At 43.8% G+C, this 22,009-nt stretch overlaps 1 pseudogene; it reads right to left on the reverse strand.

The window, feature by feature from the left end:
• The window catches only part of LOC136303316 (zinc finger protein 850-like), a 159,020-nt pseudogene that overhangs the window by 29,067 nt on the left and 107,944 nt on the right, over positions 1-22,009 (reverse strand).

A 22,009-nucleotide genomic window follows, 5' to 3' on the forward strand; every position in this document is an offset into this window, starting at 1 on the left:
TATTAGAACATCCTTGTATCATTATTGTAACGTCTCGTCAAGAACTGAAGGAGCTGTGAAAAAACTGGCAGTACAAGAAGCAGAAAACTTGGGGAGCATCCAAGACAAACCTGCCTCAGTTCTTACCCCTCCCTTTTCCCCCAAAGAGTCAGCAAATCCTTGCTTTACTGATGCTTTTCCTTTTGGCCCAACAGCTCCAAGCATAGTTCCCTCACTACGGGGACCAAGGGATTCCAAGGATCCAGCACGTTACCCTGGACAACCTGTTTTGCTGGACCTCCCCACGGTGGGAGAGGGACCACTAGTGCTAAGACCCCCTCTGAAGAAATACCCATGGCTAACCTTTGATGCTCTAGGGAAAGAGTATGGAATAAATGCACAGGGAAGAATGTCCATCATTCTAACTTTCTGCCTTCTGGTGGCAGATTCTCTTGTGCTTACTTTTTACCGGAGAACTCCGAGGGACATGAAGGCCATGGAAACCATGATAAATATCTTAAATTGGGAATTCTAAACAGGATTGATTCAGTAGTATTAATGAACAAATTGGCTGTTACAACTAGGGATTTGACCAAATTAGAACAAGCATTGCAGTTATCCTTATTGCCTTTGGGGACACATCAGTGGTTGCTATCAAACATATTAGCAAATTGGGAAAAGGTAAATGTGAAGGATCACAAAATGATAATTGATGCACTTGGTGCTACACAAAACAATGTTTCTTTGGCTCTTAGCTGCATCCAGACACAGCTTTGGATGCAGACAGTTGTAGCCTCAATCATATGGGAAGGAGAAGAAGGCACTTTTCCTCCTGAAATTCGGAAAATAATTTGGGACAATGCAAATGATTTTGAAAAGGAATTCCAATCCTGGTGGAAATTGGCCAAATTTACCTCTAACCCCAATACCAACAGAGTTACAGCTTTTGTAAGAACCGTATGTAATGCCTTAGTGCACTTGATATTGTTCATACAATCATAGCTCAAGACATTTGTTTGGACATAGAGCAAAAGATTTGTCGTTTTGAAGTACACCCTAAGGAAACTCCTGAAACAGTGCTTGTGTATATAGGCAATGGATGTGCTTGTGGAAGGACTGCTTGTGATGTTGTAGTTGTAGAAAATGTAGTGGTGGATACTAAAAATCACTCCAATTTTTGTGTCTACAATTTTACCACAATTCCAGGATGTGACTTTTCTTGCTCAGCCCCAGTTACATCCTACCACCTTTTCCAATCAAATTTTACCATGTTTCACCAGATAACACCTGTCCTCATTGGAATGAATCTGACTTGAATTAAGCAATTGTTGCTTCATGAAGACTTAGTAGGAGTTTTGGAAAAGATCAAGAAAAGTGGACAGAAAACTTTCGTGACAGTCTATCATGATGTGAAAGAAATACATGGTGTTTTAGAAAGGGTCCAAAAGGATGCTGAATACAGGTGGTGGGATACCCTTTTTGGGTGGTCACCTACTGCCACAGGTATCCTGAACAAAGTGTGTCATCCCATTGTTGTTCTTTTGATTTTGGTGTTGATTGGTTTTGTCTTATCAGTCGTTTTATACATCCTCAATTGGAAAATGATGAAGAAGTTGACACACTTGGCATCTATCATGGAAGCACACAGTTTAGTCAAGACCCCTTTTGCAAGAGACACTCCCAAAGTTATTGACACCAGACGTACTACCCAAACAGCGGAAATTAGACCTGCAACAGCGGATTCATTTGAAATTGTTGGTTGCTTGTTTTGATTATTGTTGTTTCTTTGAATGATGTTAGGTTGTCATCAAAATTAAGCTTTTGTTTGAAACTTGTTATAACTTGAAGAAATTTGATGATTTGTTTTGAATATTTTGAAGAAATTGTTTTAATCAATATTGGTTGATTTTGTTTTGTTTCTATTTCATTTTTCTATATTTTCCTCTTTCTCTCTCTTTCTTTCACACACACTCTCTACTGTCTCTGTTTTTTCCAGGATATGCTACTAACATGGACGAGTCCTGAAGACTTCACAAGACTACGGAAGCCTGCTGAAGGAGCTCTCTTGGCAACAATAGTGAGTCCCGGGCTGGTGTAAGAGACGGTCCGAAGATCCCTCATCTGCCTCACCACCATGGTCAAGGACAGAGACTGAAACCCCTCGAAGGGACTTGAAAATCTCAAGACGGGAGTTGTGGCCTGGCTGAGCTGGGATGTTGGCCAAGTGCTGCCTGCAGGTGTGTTTGATGGAAAAACCCAGCACCCACATGGGAACATCAGAACCTGAGCAGAAACAATGGGCAAGTCACGGTGAAGTGACCGCGCCTGCTGACTCGTACTGGTCGACACCGTACCTGCTCACGACGGACTTGTTCTGAGTTCTCGAAATGAACACACTGCAAAGATTTCCCCCGCCTGTTTGGCCAACTGCCTGTCGCTTCGGAGAGGACTATAAAAACCCTAGAGACCCCCGCTCACTTTTGAGATCTCCCCACTGGAGAAACTCACGTCTATAGGCATCTTCAAAAGCCTCTCATTACTTACCCCCAATACTTCGATGATTTTGCAAAAGTATAAACAGCACCACAGGGCTACTGCTTGTACTTTTTGTACCTTGCTTTTTTCGCTGCTTGCAACAGATGATGTATCGTGTAGAAGAAACAGTAACTACTCGACAGGCTGCCTTTGTTGCACAAAATAAAAAAGGGGGAATTGTTGAAGAATGGTTAGCAGAGCAAGGCCACGGATCATTAGAGGCCTTATGGCCCGATACTAAGTGCTAGCAGCCTACGTGCTGCTAAGACAAGCTGTCCTTGGGACAGCAGGAAGCACGGTTACAGGCCAAAGATAAAAGAACTTGTGGTTAATAGAGCGTAGCAGTAAGCACGTATCCAAAGTTTTCAGCATGCCAAGAGGAGGAACCTTCTCACACTTGATATAGCCAATCAAGTATAGATGAGTAGTGGATGCTAACCAATTATAATTTGACAAGTATGCTGAACGCTTCGGGCAAAAGTATAATAACGGATGTTATGAGCAATAAAGTTGAACAATGCTTTACCAATCATATTAATTGATTGCATTCTTCCATCGCCGAAATCCTCCGCAGTCCATCTTGTGCACCTGGGGCAAGATAACACCACGACCCACTCTCATCCCTGCAGGAATCACCGCCTGTGCAGTCCTGCGCAAGGAGCTGCATCCAGCCCCTTTCCTCTTCCCAGGGAAAGCCAAGAGCTCCCGCAAGAGCTCATCCCGCTGCTCCCACCCACCCGGCCCCGCCACCTCTCTTCCCCATGGATCAACTTCCCATTTTCCCCTGTTTCAAGCCAAGAATTAGTTTTTAAAACTAGAACAAGGATGCCAGATGGAAGGAGCCTTGCTGGTTTCACTCAGAAGCATCAGTGACCAAAGGTCACGTTTCCTTTGGTTTTCTCCCATCTTTGTTCCACCTCAGTGTTCAGGCTGGGCTATCAGGTGTCCTTAGGGCTGCATTTTCACAGTTCCTCTTGCATCCTTTGGGCAATAGCCTGTGCCCTGGGAGGATTCTTTCTGCTCCTTGGTGACACAGGAGAACCTTCCAGGCAGTTTTTGCATGAGCTGCTGCTGTGATGTCACAGGAGCATTGCCATGTCCCCGTGGTGTTGCTCTTGCTGTGGGACACAGAGGCTGCAGTGTCCAGAGCGGCTCTGGGCGCCTGCTCCTTGCAGGAGGATCCTCCTGCCCGAGGCATTCCCAGCGGTCAGCCCACACCCTGACGGCTGTCCTTCTGTGCTTGCAGGGCTACAGTCTGCAGACGTGTGCAGCGCAGCCAAAATGTTCCAGAATTTGGTTGCTGCAGTTTGCAGCCTGTACTCTGTGGCTTATTCGGTGTATTTCTTGACCCACTTGGCAAGTAAGTCAAGCTTTTCCCTCGGTGCAGCATCTGTGGCTTTGAGCTTGCTGTGTGCTTTCTGTTCTTCCTCGGGAACTGGGTTGACTTTGTAACCAAATTGCCATGAAGACACCATTGGTTTAGGAGAGCTGCTGCCAGCAGCTGCAGCTGAAAAAAGGGGGTGTCTGCAGCCAGCAGGGTGTGCACAGCATTTGCAGGGGAGAGTTGCTGGGGGAGTTCCGTACTCTCAAGGGGAGAGTGTGTGGCAGCCGAGCCTGGAACTCCCTCCGTTTGCTGGTCCGGCCCTGAACTGACACAGCCCAGTATTTGGTGCTGTTCTCTTGCTTGCTGTGTGAAGGGACTGTGGCTCCTGGAGGGATGCTGTGAAAGCAAAATGCTCTCTTGGTCTTGCCTTGCTCTGTGGCATTTCCCATCACAGGCATTTCTTTTCCTGACAGCATCTGGTTCATGTTCCTTCTCCCATTGCAGGGCACCTGACAGGTGGATCTCGAGCAGCTCCTCCTTTGGTGAGTTCAAAGGGAACCTTTGGTGTTTGGAATTGTGCAGCAAGTTGTGAGCTCAGCGTGTGGCAGCCGAGTGCAAGCCTGGGAGGCTGAAGGAAAGTTCCTGTCAGTGTCTTTGCAGCAGCAGCAGCAGCAGCAGCAGCAAAGGCATCCCTGGCAGTTTTCTCCTTTTCTGTTGAAATGCTTTTGAAGAGCTGCAGGTGTGGTTTTGCAGGCAGAAGATTGCTTGCTGGCTTTAGCCATGGTGGAGTATCAAATTCCCAACAATAAGTGGCAAGGTCGACTTTAGCCCATTGTTTGTTTGTTTGAACAGCTGGGAAGCCTATTTCTGCTTAGTGCAGCTGGATGTGTAGCTGAGGATAAATAAGATTTTGGGAAGAGGACGGAGAAGCTGCAGCGTTTTGCGAAGAGGACGGAGAACCTCCCTCTGCTGCGGGATCCTGGGCTGAAGGTTCTGGCAGCAGCACAGCCCTGCAGGCAGAGGAAAGAGGGGAGCAGTGCCTGATGCAGCTGAGTACGTCTGCTCTGTTCCTGTGTGCCAGAGCAGGTGCTGTGTGTGTGTCTCAGCATCAGCTGCAGCCGGTGTTGCTCTGCAGCTGAATGTCCCAGAGTGACTGATTGTCCTTCCCCAGCTGAGAACAAGGGCCCCCAGGGAGTGGGGCTGCATTCTGGCTCTGCTGCAAGGTGGGGTCTCTGTCTGGGAGAGAGTGTCTTCCATGTGGTTTCTTTCAGGAAACAGCGTGAGCGTGGGGGAGCCTGCGGAGAAATACCTGGAACTGGAGCAGATTGGCCAAGGGTAAGTTCAAGGCAGTTACTTCTACACGAGCAGGGCCCAGGTATTTTGCTGGTGCAGTATCAAGTGAGAAGTCAGGAGAGCTGCAGACACCTTCAGGCACTGGGGGATGATGCTGCTGTCTCTCAGTCCTGATCAGAATTGACAACTGTGGTCAGATGGCACCTCCAAAGGCCCCTGAGGCTGGCAGTGTCCTGCCTGCAGCAAGGAGCAGGACATGGAAGATCTTCTGTCCATGCAATTGGATTGCCTAAGAGAGCAACTCACCATCTGCTGACTGTCAGAGAAGAGTTCTCAACAAGATTGCTTTCAAATCTTTTACTTGCAAAACTATTCACCGCTCAGGATTATCAAGAGAATGGCTTCCAAACAGAAAGCAGAGATGAACTAAGAAGGGCTCTTTTCAGCACAAGTAGTAGACCCCACACATCCAGTAACAGACACAGAGCTGCTGCACTCAAGGGGAAAATGCATGATGCCCTGATGCAGGGCTCTTGTGGATCCTGCAGCTCTTAGGCAGGAAATGCAAAAGGATGAAATACATTCTTTTCTAGTTCTTTAGACAGCCGGCCCCCAGCCCAGGTTTTGAACTAAAGGAATTCATCACGGACATTTGGGGTTTGCTCCAGCACTTTTCCTTCATGTTTGGCCTCAGTTTTCCCTTGCACACCTTGCATGGCAGAGGGCTGGTGGCTGCCGCGCCCTTCTTTCAAGGCTTGACGCACCCAGGTGTTTTCTGAATGCTACAGGTAGAAAAGATCTCCTGTCTGCCTGACTTTCACTCCCAGGGTCTAAAGCACTGCTTCTTTCCTCTCTGCTGTTTTGTCTGCAGGGCTTTCGGAGCCGTTTGTAAAGGACTCGACAGGGCCACTGGACGAGAGGTGAGTGTCTGCTGACAGAGAGAGAGGGAGAGCAATGAGAAGATGGAGGTCCAGAGCAAAGCTCTCTCCTAAAGCCTGCAGTTGTCTTTGGCTCTGGTGTGGGTGCCAGCCTGTGACAGGGATCATCTGAGCATGGGATGTGTGTGTTTGCTTTGTTGTGCAAGCCCAAGCAGAGCAGCTGCGTTTGAAATCATGAGCAAATGCCATAGAATTGCTAAAGGGTTCCCAGCTCTTTTGCTCTGTTTGCACAGAACCAGAATTACCTCCTGCTTGCAAAATGTGTTTGAATAATAATGAACATCATCATCATCATTCTAAGAGTGGTGGTAAACTAGGGCCATTTGAGTAGAGTGTAGGTGCAGAGAAGGTTGTTAGAGCTTTGAAGTTGAGGGACCATTTCTGCAGAGCTCACAAGTCCAAATGTCTCTGTCCATGTGTCCTGTAAGCAGCCCCCAGCCAGCAGAGCAATGGGCTGTGGGAATGGCACTTGCTGAGCTCTGGTGTCCCATCCCAAGGCAGTTTGGCACAGCCTGGCTGCGTCGCTCCAAAAAGACTCGCTCCGTGTTTGCTGTGGCCTCCTGCCACAGACTCCTCCAGTTGAAGGTCTGCAATGTCCCTTCAGGTGGCCATAAAGAAAATGAGTCTCCGAGGGCAGAAGAGGGAACGAGCTGTGAATGAGCTCCTGCTCCTGAAGGACAAGAAGAACCCCAACATTATCAACTCTTTGGACAGGTGAGTGCTTCAGCTCTCATCCCGTGCACGAGCCCTGCGTTAATCTTTCCTGGCATCCGCAGTCCGTGGCCTGTTTTGAGAAGCCTGACCCGGCCATATCTTGCCAAAACAACAGCCTGGCAGTTCACTCCCTCCACGTTCCTTTGTTGCACCACTTTGGTTTTCTCTTCAAGCGGACCCTATTTTCTGTGTCTTACAACAAGTGCTGATAATCCATGGCAGAAATTATTTCCCTCGGCGGGTTCTTCCCAAATCTTTTCCATTGCTTCAGTTACCAGGAAGAGCAGGTTCTTGTTTCCAGAAAGGCCTCATCTGCCCATTTTTCAATGGCCCTGCCTGTTGCTGAAGAGACTTTCTGCAAGGTTTTCCAAAGAGTTGACCACTTTTATCCCAAGTGCTGCACGGCCTCCCTCCCTGGATAGCTCCGGAAGTTGTGTTGCCTTGTGGTGGAGTGAATGGTGGAAGTGATGAGTTCAGATGCTGAAGCAGCTGGGGGCAAGTGTTGTGGTTTCACATTGATCTGGGCTGTCGCTAAAAGTGCATTTTTCACTTGCTTGCCATCTAAGGCCTCTCCTTTTTCACAGGTGTCTCCTGTGAAAATCAGATGGGATTCTGTCCTCATTGACAAGTGACCTGGAAAGAAAACCCCACTGGAGGCTTTGCCATGGGGGAATTGAGCACTGCACATTCATCTCTGTGCCATTGTTTTCCTCTTCCAGCTTCCTTGTTGATGGAGATCTCTGGCTGGTGATGGAATACATGGATGGAGGAACTTTGCAGGATGTGGTCAGACAGACACGCATGGCTGAAGGAGACATGGCAGCTGTCAGTCGGGAGGTGAGGGATCCTGCTTGTGCCTCCCATGGCTTGGACACGATGCTCCTTCCAGAAGGGCAGGAGAAGAGGAGCGGCTCCATGCTCAGGGCTTTGTTTCTGTCTTGTTTTTATGAGCTGGGGAGGAAAGAGGCACTGAAATGAATGGCCTGCCAGCATCACTGCACTTCTGTTCTTGTCCCCTTTCCTGCTGTTGGGGTACTCTGTCTTTTTTGGGTTTGATTTGCTCTTCTCAGCTTTGCCTTGGAACCATTTGCCTGGAGCTTGTGTGCACTGCACTCCTGGCCTGTCACAGCAAAGTTTCTGCTGGCAGAATTGTAAACTCTCCTTTCTTGGCTGATATATTCCAGCCATTGATTTTTACCCTGGTGTTTCTTTTTCTCTCTCAGTGTCTGCAGGGCCTGGATTTCCTCCATTCCAACCAGGTGATCCACAGAGATCTGAAGAGCTCCAACATCCTTCTGGGAATGGACGGCTCTGTCAAGCTGGGTGAGTGTTCCTGGCCAGGCACGGCGCTCCCGGGCTGCGGGTGTGGGGCTGCTTGCCAGTGGCGGCCAGAGCCCCACAAGTGCTGCTGGTGGCACTGCCACAAGCGCTCCTGCTGCCCCTGCAGAGAGCTCAGGGGAGGAGCAGGAGTGTCAGGAGTGGCTTTGCTCTGGCTATGGCCCTTGCAGAGGGGCAGGAGTTGGAATGGAAATCTTCAAGGGAATCAGTAAAAGCCACTGCATGAAAGCTGAGGGTTTCTTGAAGGGGCCAGTTCCATCTTTCCTTGCCTCCAGCCGTGAGGACTTTTGCAGCTGTATTCACGACTGCATTCTCACACTGAGAGTGGGGAATCTTTGGGGTTGGTTTCCTCATTCCAGCTGCCTTTGACAGGGTTTGTTTCTGTCCTCAGCTGATTTTGGCCTCTGCGCTCAGCTCAGCCCTGAGCAGGACCAGCCCAGCTCCATGGTGGGCACTGCTCACTGGATGGCCCCAGAAGTTGTCACCAGTTCTCCTTACGGCCCCAAGGTGGACATCTGGTCCTTGGGCATTGTGACCATCGAGATGGTGGAAGGAGAACCTCCTTACTTCAAGGAAACGGCGGCCATGGTAAGAGGCAGATTCTCCAGTGTTTGCAGAGGCCTGTGAGCACAGCGTGACCCTGCCCTGGCAGGAGCAGCTGAAGGTTTCTGGACATGGGGAAGGGAATTCCCAGAGGACTCGAGCCTGAACACAGACCAATATTCTGCAGTCTCTGGCAACAATGTGCTTTGGGCTTTAAGGTGTTCAGCTCTTCTATCTGTGAGGATGACCTGAAAACGTGAAGCCAGTATCAGCTCCAATGTTATCTTGCAAAAAAGCCCCAAACGCACCCCAAAAGCCACCCCCAAACACAAGAAATCTATGAAGGAGTTTCTAAAACAGGTTTGGCGAGATTAAGTCCCTCCCGGCTCTTCTCACTGGGAAAGTTGTCTAACACCTCAAGATGATTATTTAACATGCCCAAAGTCTAACACGTTTCTTTCCTAGCCCAAGCTCCTTTCTCCATGTCACCAAGCCTGAGCTTTCAGCAACACAAACCTGTTTCTTGTCTGGCAGTTTCTGGGATGGGGCATCACAAATGAATTTCCTTGAGTGTCAGTGTCCCTGCAGAGATGCGTTTGATGTAAGAATCCTTTGAAATAACAGTCAGACCACAGTGACTCTTGCAAATGGCCTGGAATGCTGGTGTCGGTATTTGGAGAAGCAAAATCTGCTCTTTCTGATGGAAGTGCCTACTAAGAAAGCCAATGAGATTGGCTCTCCAGGCCAGATCATTTGGATGTTGCAATGGCTGTGGCTGCATCAGGCTTTGGGTTTTTTGGTTGGTAAAGAAAAATGAGCAGCATCTCTGCCAGGGAGGAAAGTGCCCCTGGAGCTGGGGCTGAGAAGCTGGGCTCAATGTGAGCACTGTGGGTGTGATGGAAGCTGGCAGAGCGCTGTGTTTGCTTTTCCTGCAGGCTCGCACTCTGATCCGGCAGAACGGGACCCCGCGGCTGCAGGAGCCCCGGCGCCTGTCGGCTCTGCTGCGGGACTTCCTCGAGTGCAGCCTGGAGTGGGACGAGGAGCGGCGCTGGTCTGCCCAGGAGCTGCTGCAGGTGAATGCCAAGCGGCTGCAGGGGAAACAGCAGCGGCAGGGAGGGCTTTTCTTCAGGGGCCCTCTCCCGTAATCTCCAGGCTGGCTGCTTTGCACGCGCAAAGCAAGCAGAATCCTCGCCCGGTTTGGGTTGGCAGGCTCCTTTCCAGGTCCTCTGCACCTGGTGCCCTCAATGGGCGCAGACATCTTCAAGCAGATCAGGTGCCCCAGAGCCCTGCCTGAGCTGAGCTTGGCTCTTTCCAGGGAGGAGGCACCTCCCACATCTCTGGGCACCTTCTGTCAGTGTGTTCCCCACTCTCCTGGTGAAAAACCAAAATTCTCCCTTACATCTAATCTGAGCCTGCTTCCCTCCCTGCAGTTCAAATCCATTCCCCTTTGTCCTGTTGCAACAGAGCCTGGGAGGAACTTGACTTTGGAAAGTAACGCTTCACTTCTTTCTTTTTTATCCTTTGGCCAGCACCCATTTTTAGCATCAGCCAAGCCTCTCTCCAGCCTGACCCCTCTGATCACTGCAGCAAAGCAACTGAAAGAGCAGCGGAGGACATGAAGCGCTTTCTCTTCTACTTGGGACAACTACTTAGTTCTGGTAGTTAGCACTGTTAGTTAGTTCTGGTAGTTAGGACAGCCTGTTTGTTCTGGTTGTTGTGACACCCTGTTTGTTACGGCAGCTTTTGGAATAAAAACTCCCTTCAACCTCAACTCCCTTGACATGTGCCATCCTTCTCCCCCTGTGACTCAGCTGCGCGGAGCAATGCGAGGCCACAGTGGGCCCAGCCTTGCCCAGAGCTGAGCCCCAGCAGAGGCCTGGCAGAGGCCAGAGCAGCCTCGGCATCTGCAGAGTCAGCCTGGAAGGACTTGCTTGGAGCCTTCTGGGCTGCACTCGACTCTGGGTTACAAACTGCGTGTGGCGGAAAATGCCACTGGTTCTGCAAGAGGGCAGAAGGGGCCTGGGGAAGGCCAGAAGGGCCATGGGGAAGGCTCCATGCTAGAGAAAAAACCTGCCCTGTGTTGGAGAAAAACCATGCCTTTATCCCCTCGGACAGAGGCAAGAAAATTGAATCCTAAACCAAGGCAAAGAGAGGCAGGGGAGCAGCCCCGGCCCTTCCGCTCCTGCCAACCAAAGCGTCCCTCACCTGCTTCTGAGCCCCCGGGCGCTGGTGGTCCGTGGCTGTTGGTTTTTGTCAGGCTGGCTGCCACCAGCCCAGGACAGGGTGGGCACTGGAGGCTTCAGGTGGGGAGATGGGATCCTGGGATGCATTTGATGGCACCTGCCAGCGCAAGCAGGGGAATGGGCTCAGCCGAGGCAGCGGCGGGAAGGAGACCGCGGGCAGCCGCTCCCGCAGCGCCCTCAGGCCACGGGGAACACGGCGCCGACACGGCACAAGGAACCCGCCAGAGCCCCCTGCCGCCCCCTCCGCCCGCAGCCGGCCCCGAGCCCCGGCAGAACCGAGCGCGGCTCCCACCCGCGCTGGGGCCGCCTCCGAGCTCCGCCGCCGCCTCAGTGGTGGTTCCCTTTAAGCAGCAGGCATTAATTAATTAGTGTCAATAAAATAAATAATGAATGTCAATATGGAAAACATGAAGCTACAGAAATCAGCCAGTGTGAAGGCTACTGCTCAAATATATTTACCAAATCATTCTTTAAAGTAATTTGATAAATAATTTGAAAAATAAATTAAGAAAACAGAAGGATGCCTTAAAATGTTGATTTGGTAGTAAAGTTGTTGCTTCATCACTGCAAGAAAACTGTACATTTTTTTTTCTGCTCTTGTGTAAGCTTTAAACTTTGTGTTCATTTATTTTTATATAAGTTTGCCAGTTTCCTATATACTGTGTGCACCTCCACTCAAAAACTGTCTCTCCTTTCATGGCTTTTAATCTATAATCTATGCTCCTTCTCTATGTCACTGAGAAAATTCAAAACTTTGGCAATCTTTAGAACACAAAAGCATAGCAAGCTATTTATTTATAAATATAATTCAGTGGTTGACAGATTCCATGTGAGACAGGGCTTGCTACCTGCAGAATCTCTTTTCCATTTGACAGTGCACAAACTCACCAAACACTTTGAAAAACAATAAAAATGGATTTGGACACGTTAGATGTTTGAAAAAGAGGCAGTTTCCAAAAAGTTAATGAATCGAACATAATATCCTGGCTTACTATTCCCTTCTTTTCCTTTAAAGGATACCAGAAAAAAGTCTTTGTGCCATGTGACAGGTTTATTTGAGAGGGCACTTTTTTACAACTATTTCATTGTAGGGGTTGTTAAGAAGCAAATGAACATGAAGGTGTGCTCCACTGAAATTTAAAATGAACTACCACTACTAGTTGAAGGGAGATGGAGAAGAACTGTTTATGAAATAAAGGGGGGAAACCCCACAAACCAACAATCATAGTGAAATTAGTTCCAAAAAGCTGTTGTTGTGGATATTAACACTAGAAATCTTGCTGCTGTATGGTCTGAATGAAATAGATATAAATACAGAGTCACAGAAAAGGTGAGATTAGAAGGCTCTCTTGAGACTGCCTATTCCAAATGCCCTGCTAAAATTGGATCAGCTAGAGCAGGTTGCCAATGACCATATGCAGTAGGGTCTTGAATGGCTCTACAGACAGAGACTGCACAGACTTTCTGAGGAACCTGTTGGGCACTCTCAGAAACAAAATGTATTTTTTCTTATGTTCAGATGGAATTTATTATATTTCAGTTTCTGCCCACTGTCTGTTCTATGTTTACTGAATACAATGGAGAGGACTACGTCTCCATGTTCTTTATCAGTTATAAATACTTATGTTTCCTTCTGTCTCCTTGCCTTCCGCGGTTTGAATCATCCCAGCACCTTCAGCATCTTTCTGTAGCAACAGATGCTTCAGCCTCTACTCGACTTTGTTGCCTTTCAAAGGAATGTTCTTACCTCTGTTGTATTTGAGAGTCCAGAACTAGGTCTGGCAGTCGAGATGTTTCTCCCAAGGAAAAGATCCCCCCCTGAACCTACTAGCAATAATATTACTAAAGTAACCCAGTGGGCTTTGCCTTAAGAGCACACTGCTGGACATAATTTGTTATCTGTGGAAAGGGATTGGTTAAAACAAAGGGAAAGTAACTCATTTTGGAGTAAACACCTCCTAAAATTTGTCTTTAACCAAGGCAACTAGGAAAAAAATTGCCTATTGGAATACCTTTAAGACTTATATGCAACAGTGTGTTTCACCATAAACTAAACTAGAAGGTAGATGCTAATGAAACAGATGAAAATTTCCTCCTTGATGACATTTAAGTAATTTAAATCTTATCCTAAAAATAGTTCAAAATTCTGATCAAATTCACCTTTTATTAGAGTGAGATTAGCAATTCAGAGTTGCTATTTGTGAATGTCAACAAAATATCAAAATTTATGAGTTAGTATTTGAAGGAAGAAATATGCCATGTAATCACAAAATTATTTAAATTAACATGTTAGTGGAAAGTTGAATAAAGACTAATACAATAAAGATATTTTAATAAAATTAACATATTAAACAGTGAAGGTGCAAAGGGCTCCACTAAAAGTGATGAAGTCACAAAGCTTTCTGAAATCAGGAGAATTTTAAATTACTTCATGCATTCCAATTCATGTCTCATTAATATTAATATTGGTTAGATACCTTGGAGAGGCAGAACTGAATATACACTTCCCAGTTTTCATCTTTACCCAAGCAATGTTTTCAGAGGAGTTAAAGGAGCCCTTGTAGCCAAGCAGGTCAACATCCTACTGAGTTACTTTGGCAATACTATTGCTAGTAGGTTCTTCCAGGTGATCCCTCTAATTTCATCTCACTCTTTTGTCTCCCACTCCCAATACCAAAACTCTATTCACTACTCTTCTATGTCTCTGACAGATAGTAGGTAGAATAGTAGCAGCCACAAGCATATCTTTCTTCCCTTAAGTCCACAACTCTTACTTTAAATCACTGGGGCCCATGAAATACTTGCTAGATGTCAACAAAACTTATTTCTTTTTAAGATGTATGGATATGTCTTGCAACCAAAAAAATTCCAAACAAATGCAATCCAAATAAACAAACAAACAAAGTATGAAAGAAATACATATCAGCTCATTTCCATGTACAAAAGAGAATTGACCAAACCAGGAAAGTCTGGAAAGTTATGAACCTGCTATAACATCTGCTATGTTAGTGTGAAAAAATACATTATTTAATAAATAAACAAATAAATAAATATCCCTGCAAAAATGTTTTCTTTTTATAAATGTTATTATTATGTTCTTGGTAAATTAATAACTATAATAAAAAAAAAATCTCAGGTGTTGTCTATGAAGGTCAGACTGGCAGACAAAATGTAGCTAGAATGTTCATAGGTTAAGATGTATATATATTTGTCAAGACTATGACAGGAATAAAAAGTTTAAAAATTCACCCATTTCAATATATACATGCTTGGTCTTCCAATGATCACACTGGACCGTCAAAAAAAATAGAAATCCTTAGCAGGGCCAACATACCTGTAGAGAGACCAACAAGCTAACTTCTGACTTAAAACACATACAAAATATATATCATATATTGACATAACAGATAAAAATAATTGATTTAATTTGTTCTGGAGTGTGGCAAAATCAAAGTTCAGGTCAAAAAATGCTATGCAACCGTGTTGCTATGTGTGAAGCAACTGCGGTAATTTTTGGGAAAAAACTCAAATTAATATCATCATCTCACTAGAAAACCACTTAAACATTGAAATATGAGGTCTGAAGATGCTATTATCTAAAGCAAGAAAGAGGAAATGAAAAGTCTAAATATTAAGAAAGTATAGATAAAGACATGGAAATTGCATAAACTAATCAGGAACAAAGAGATAACAGAAGTAACAGCCAGGAAAATTTTGAAAATGACAAGCAGAAGTTGTAAAATATGAGTTAAAGTAATGACAGAACCAAGACTCCATGAAGACTTTGCCTTTACTTTGCAAAAACTTAAACATCCCCTCCAAATGACAAGCAGGCACGCCTGGTCTCCTGAAATCTTGCCGTCAAATGCTTTTCTTGGGTTTTTTAAAAGAAGTTTTTTAATGTGAAAGAAAAAGACAATAGCATATATTCATTTCAATAAAGTGCTCTTTGCATCCAGTAACAGAGTGGGTAAAAAGTAAATTGGAGAAGACTGCTAAGCCAGTCTTCTGTACAGGTACAGAAGAATAGCTTTGAAGTTGCTTTTGCAAGAGAAGATAGAAATAGTCCCTTGTAAAACTTAGGAAGAACTGCTTATGTCAAACCAGAAGATGAGTTCTGTGGTGGTCTGTGTAATTCACTGAGAGTGTAAGAAAAAAGTCAGACGTGACAACCATTATATTGTCTTTCTGAAATTCTTTCTAGCTTGTGCAGCTTGTGTATGTGCTTCTTAGCCTACTTTTAGTGTGGCATCCTACAGATCTATCCTTTTTTTTAACAGAGCATTCTACCTCAGGCTGTATTGATAAAGGGAGCTCATTTGACAGGAAACCTCTTATGCAAGAATAAAGGCAGGATTTGCTTTTTCTTTGCAGCCTCATGGAAAACTGACATCTATGGGACAGAAGGTCACATGGCCCCAGCTCTGAGGCTGTCATCAAAGTCCATCCAATGCTGTAGAGTACTTGAAGGTTTCACAGATCTGTTCAAAGGTTTAGAACTATTTTCTGACGAGAATATTATGCCTCTCCAGAACATTTTGTAATTTTGTTTACATGGCAATTGCAAGGTAAAACGGGTGTTACCTTAGGCATGGGATGATATGCTAAGCTAAATTTTCTGTAGGTGCTCCTGGTGCAGAGATATCACATTTTCCTGATACTAGCTTGTCATTAGTGGACATTGTATTAAATCATATGAAATTGTGTTTTATAATTTTTGTGCAAAACAACAACTTTTGTTAAAGAAATGTGCAAGATTTTTAAAGGTAAAAAAAACACCCTTTAAAGCCCTTTGTGAAGACTCATTTGGCTTTCATCAGAAAATCAAGAATTAATCTGATGATAAAACTAACATGTGACTTATCTCTTTATGCACATCTCTTTCCATCCCAATAAAAAATAATTAAATCTGATTAATTTTATTCAAGCAACCTAATACAGAGATTTGAAAAATTATTTCCTTCCTCTCTACAGTGGTAAGGGGCAGCACTTTCAGCTTGCTTATGTTAACTAAAATATTTTCTGTTACATACAGGATATTTCTGCAAGTGGGTTCCATTTTACAGAGATTTCAAGGTTTGTCAGTCTGGGGGCACCACAGCACAAGTTGGTTCAAGCAGTTAAGTCCAGGGCCAGAAGTCTAAACAGGCAAAGGTATGATAATCCAGTCATTCATGGTCAGGAGCCAAGAATCTAATTACACAGAAAAAGCAGCTCTAATGAAAATCTCAGATTTACTTTCCAAATAGATATGATATCTCTGGAGTTCTGAGACCCCCAGAATTCAAGATTTCCTTTTTCTATGGCCATCTCAGTAAAAGAAGATTGGTTGCATTGGAGGTTTTAGAACCCCCAAATTAATTATGTGCCAGCTGGAAAGCCTAGTCAGATGACTAAGAGTGCATGAAGTTTCAGAAGCCATGGCTTTCTGGTATTTTGCAGTATCTGGAATTGTCCTGGGAGTCAAGAAACTACAGAGCCATATATGTATTTATACGTAAAAAAATTACTCTTTATGATCCCCTATGTTTTTACTATCGTGAGATTGTCACCTGGATATGTGAATTTTTACCTGGACATTGGTAAAGCTCTTAACACCATTTATCACGGCATTCTCCTGGAGAAACTATCTGCTGGTAGCTTGGTCAGATGTGCTCATAGATGGGTAAAAAACTGGATGGACAGCTGGGCTGAGAGAGTGATGGTGGATGGAGATACATCCAGCTGGTGACTTGTGGCAAGTGGTGTTCCCCAGGGCTCTGTCCTGAGACCAGCCCTTTTCGATGACTTTATCAGCTATCTGGACAAGGGGATAGAATGCACACTGGGTCAGTTATTTTGAAGATAATACCAAGCTGGGTAAGAGTGTCAATCTGCTTTAGGAAAGGAAGGCTCTACAGAGGGATATGGCAGGCTGGATCTATAGTATGAGGCCAGTTGCATGATTTAGTGGTGGGCCTGGCAGTGTCAGGTAAATGGTGAAGTCAATGATCTTACAGGTGTTTCCCAACCTAAGCAATCCCATGATTCAGTGATTTACCATCCATTGTTTACCTCACGCATCAAGCAGAGAGAGTTCCTACTTTAAAGAACACTTAGTAACATTTAGATTAAAAGTTATCTAGATTTTCACCATTTCAACAGTAGCTTAAAACAGTCATGTATACTAACAGCCCTACTTTCCAGAAATACTGCATGATGTCAGAATGACATTAAGCATAACAAAGAAAACTTCAACTCAGCATAAAGGGCATACTTCTGAAAATGTTGGAGTGATAGTTGGGTGTCAAAAGAAAGGTTCACTGCTGCCCCAGCAAGGCCAATGCGATGGCCTAATCAGAATGGTGTGGATGACATCACCATCATCGAGTAGACAAAGAGAATTCAGCACATATTCTCCAAAACACAGAATTTCCAAAGCCTTTTCAGGGTTTGTTTGTTTTTTTTTTTTTTGGACTGAAATGATATCTGAATCTGTATTACTGGACCTAAAGCAATGTGAATACACATCCTCATCGTATTCTGATTTTTGCCAAAAAAAATCTTTAACTAATTTCTTTTGACCAGCCAAATCCAATTGATGAGACAAGTTCAGACCACAAACATTTTCCAAGGTGAGGAACAGCCCCATAGTAAAAGGTGTGCTAGCTGCTAAGGACACATTTATTATTGTTCCAGAAAATAATCAGAGAAACTTCTTGATGAAATGCCAGAATCCAAGAATTCAGGAGAATTTCAATATCTATTTGTGGGTAAGGCGTGTCAAGGATTTTTTCTCGGACATTGGTAAAGACATTTTTCCTGTCTTTGAAAATTGTTTTTGGCCTAAAAGCAGAAGAGGATCCACTGCATCATTCACAGCATCAAGCGTTTCTATTAGTTTGCATTTCACAAGCAATGGTTTAATGAAGAAAATTAACCTAATGTACGTCCTTTGGGAAAAACCCCAAATTCCTCTTTTATTGCTTTTTACAGTTAATTGAGCATGATCTGTTATTCCAAACTATGAAGAGAAATTTAGAGTGCCCTAGCACTGGAGCAGTAATTTGGTGTAATGGGAACTCATTTCACGTCATTCCCTGTCAAGATATTTGTACATAAGATCTGGAAAGTCAAATGCTGCATGGCTGGGTAAAAAAAATCCAAAAGTTTTGGAGGAATGGAAGTTAGACCATCAGCAAAAATGACAATGGACTTAATGTAAGAAAGAGGCTCTACAGTACAAGGACTGTTAACTATAACAAGAAAAAGATTTTAATAAGATGGAATAAGATCCTGCAACAGGGAATCACAAAGTAGATATTTTCAGGACTAGTAGGCAGATTTTTATATAAGACTACACATTCTTTGATCCACCTGCTAAGGCTAGTTAAAGGAGAGTTATAAGCTCTTACTCAGATTTAGCTGACTTGCCAACAGCAGTTACACTGATTTTAGAGCTCTTGTGCATGTTCCTTACATTCTACATCAGCAAAAATGGTGAGTGGCTTTTTTGAAGTCTTTACTTTCCCAGTACCTCCTGAAAAAGTTAATTTATATTGCCTTTACCTTCAGGGAAAAAAGCAATGGTAGGAGATATAAAGACAAAAACTTTTTTTTTGCCTTATATCATGGTTCACCTCAAGGCTAGAAGAGCTAAGAGGGAACTAAAAAAACAAGAATGTAAGGATAAAGTCAGAGGAAGGGATGATGGCTATTTATGCTGCCTCTGACCTTTTAAATATGGTCTTAGAACATGGCCCTAAATTTATCCCCATAGAAATGATATGCTAAATTTATATGCAGACTTTTTGAGATTTGTTTTCAGTCTACAATTAGTTTTTCTCTGGTGAGTTCACTATTTGCTAATTTATGTAATCTCTTGTTGTGTGTATGTATTCATGTCTTGTTACTGGCTTAGACCTTTTTCTTTCCTCTTTTGAGTTTTTATATTTATTTACATATTTTTTAAAATTCCTACAGTTCAAAATAAAGAACTGCTTCCTGCTTTCAATTCTCTGTCTGTTAATCTGTTGGCTGTACTTGTTTACTGCCCATTTCTCACCATGAGCCCTGCACAAGCTTCTATTGAAGAGCTGTAAAACACAAAACAGTACATGGTTCAGAATAGATGCATCATTAGCAAAAACTTGCTAGGAGGCAAATACACACAATATATTAGCACATATTTTATGGTTCCAGTGCTTTGGTAATGCTTTTATTCCACCAGTTCCTATGTATCTTTGAGTATTTTTTCTGTTTACTTGCTGTCATGTTAAGGTGTGACTAACCAGGATGAATTAATGTTCTGCAGTGCTGAAAGTAGCCCACTGTTTTCCTTGTCTGCTTCCAGCTGCCTACCCATTACAAGAACAGCTTCTCAGTACTTTACGTCAGACTCTGTGAAACACAATGTGCAAAGGCACAGCATAAAAAAAAGTAGCAGCTTTGTACAGAGGAACTTCTTGCAAAATTACAGGTACACCTGCCATTTAGAGCACTTGATGTTAGGCCTTGATTCAGCCTCCAAGGAATCCTCATTATTTGACTTCCATTTTAATGAGAAAAGCAGACATCACTGCAAGCCAGTCCTGTTTAATACATTTATCAATGACCTGGAAGGAAGGATCAAGTGCACTCTCTGTCAATTTGCAGATAACACCAAGCTGGGCGGGAATGTTGGTCTGCTGGAGGGTAAGAAGACACTACAGAGGGATCTATCTAGACAGGCTGGATCAATGGACTGAGGCCAATTGCACGACATTCAGTGAGGCAAAATGCTGGGTCCTGCAGTTCAGTCACATTCTTCCCCTGCAGCACCAGGGGAAGAGTGGCTGGAAAGCTGCCCAGCAGAAAAGGACCTGCTGGAGAACTGCTGAACATGAGCCAGCGTGTGCCCAGGTGGCCAAGAGGGTGAATGGAATCCTGGCCTGTATCAGCAAGAGTGTGGCCAGCAGGACTTAGCAGAGCATATTTGAGGTGTTGATGCTTCACCTCAGGTCCTGTGTTCAGTTCTGGGCCCCTGACAAAAAGATGAATATTGAGGTGCTGGAATGTGTCCAGAGAAGGGTAACAAACAAAGGTGATGAAGGGTGTGGAGCACAAGGCTTAAGAGCAGCTGAGGGAGCTGGTGCTGTTTAGCCTGGAGAAAAAGAGGCTCAGGGGAGAAGCAGCCTCAAATTGTGCCAGGGGATATTTAGATTGGACATTAGGGAAAATCATCTTCCAGGTAGAGTATACCTTCTTTGCCTCCCCACTTCTCCGTTCATTTCTGTGACCTGTGATTCCCACAGCCTGATCTCATGAGCAAAGACAGAGGGAAAGAAAGCTTTCAGCACTTTCACCTTTTCCATGAAGAAGATATGCATGTTAGGTATCCAGTCTTGATGTCAAAGACAAAACATAAAAATACATCAGAAGAAATAGAAGCTGGGTTTGAAAGTACAGTATTTCCAGTAGATTGGAAATTCACTGCCAGCAATGTGAAAAAAACCAAAATCCCCCAAACCTATGTCTACAGGATATCTATGCATAAAATATATAAACCTATGGAAAAGGAGAGTTCTAGGGCTCAGAATACCTCTAACAGTGTCTGTTTTATTTGCTAAGACAAATGATTAAAGCACCCAGAGGGACTGAGCTATGAGCAATATAGATGCATACTTAGAGTCATAGTCTTGACTGAGGCATTGAAAAAATGTATTTCTTAACATATTCACAAAAATCTTCTTAATAAAAGCTGCAGACTTTTCCAAGAGGTATGTGCTATTAGGAAACAAAACACACTTTCACATGCTCTAAAATTCTCTAAAACACATATGGTTCAAAATTTGGGTGTTTCCTAGATAAATTAGACAGAAAAAAAATCTCCTAGTGGAATTCGCAGACCTAAACCAGTTTTCTTCCCATCTCTATTCCTATGGAATACTTATTAGTTTCAGCACTGCTTTAATTTAAATTATTGTGGCATAGATAATGCAAAAATAAATAATTAAATATTTGTGTGCACATGAAAACACACACACAACACAAACACACACACATAGGATCTTCCAGCTCAACTGGAAATGCCACTATTATCTGAATCTCTTAAAAGATCTCTTAGCTACCTTTTCCTCTGGATGTTATCTTTTTGTGGCTTTATTTTATAAGTTACAATACCTCAGACGTAGTTAGGTTATACCTGTGGATTTGACACACAGGATCCTGAAAGTCTCTAAGATGGAGCTGACACATGAGCTGACAATAAAAGTGGACTAGATGAACAAAAGGGACAATGAAAAATACTTGTACTGATTAATTTCAATGAGGAGACAAGCAATAGAGACTCCTTAAAGCTTTCAAGCCCAGCTTCAAATAGAACATATGCAAGTACACAAGATTCTCCTCTGGCTCTGTCCTCATCATGAGTCAGGTATTAAGTTTACTAATTAGCTTATCTAAGAACTGTGATATTGTACTGCTGGATCTTCAGTATTTAGGAGAAAAAAAAATCTTTTAGCAACCATTCCCAAGAATTTATTTTCTTTTTTTCTAAACTATCATTCATATTAGTACATTTTTAGATGTACTTTAAACTATCGTGGAAAAACCCTCAAAAACTTACATGCACTTTTCAACTGCTATGGAACAAATCAGAAACGTGTAGCATTTACCCTGAAGGATAAAAGGGCCAGAGAATGGGAAGAATTCTGTGAGAACCCAAATACCCTGGATATCTCATAAGAAAACAAAGAAACACAGCAGACACCTAATTGCCGTCTTCACCTATACAGTTAAAAGAGGTCTGCTGCAAAAATTAGGTGTAATCAATAAGAAAGCAGCTATAAACAGAACCACACATGGCACCCTGCAATTTAATTCTGTCCCTACTACTGCTGGGTTCCACTTTTGTATTTATAGTATGCATAATAAATGAATACCTTTTAGAACTGATCCAAATGGCAGAAAATCTCTTTCCTTTTTGACATATTCAGAATCAACTATTTGCTTTTCTTACATCCAAGTTAAAATATATTTGGATTGTGTCTTAGCTGAGGAAGAATTGAGTTTGGTTTGTGTAGCAAAAAGGCTATGTGAAGGAGAACATTTCATTAAATAAAGCAATATCTATGTATCTTATA

This window comes from Chamaea fasciata, unplaced genomic scaffold, assembly GCF_029207755.1.
Source record: "Chamaea fasciata isolate MVZ Bird 193981 ecotype frontalis unplaced genomic scaffold, bChaFas1.0.hap1 SCAF_32, whole genome shotgun sequence".
NCBI classification, from domain to species: domain Eukaryota; kingdom Metazoa; phylum Chordata; class Aves; order Passeriformes; family Sylviidae; genus Chamaea; species Chamaea fasciata.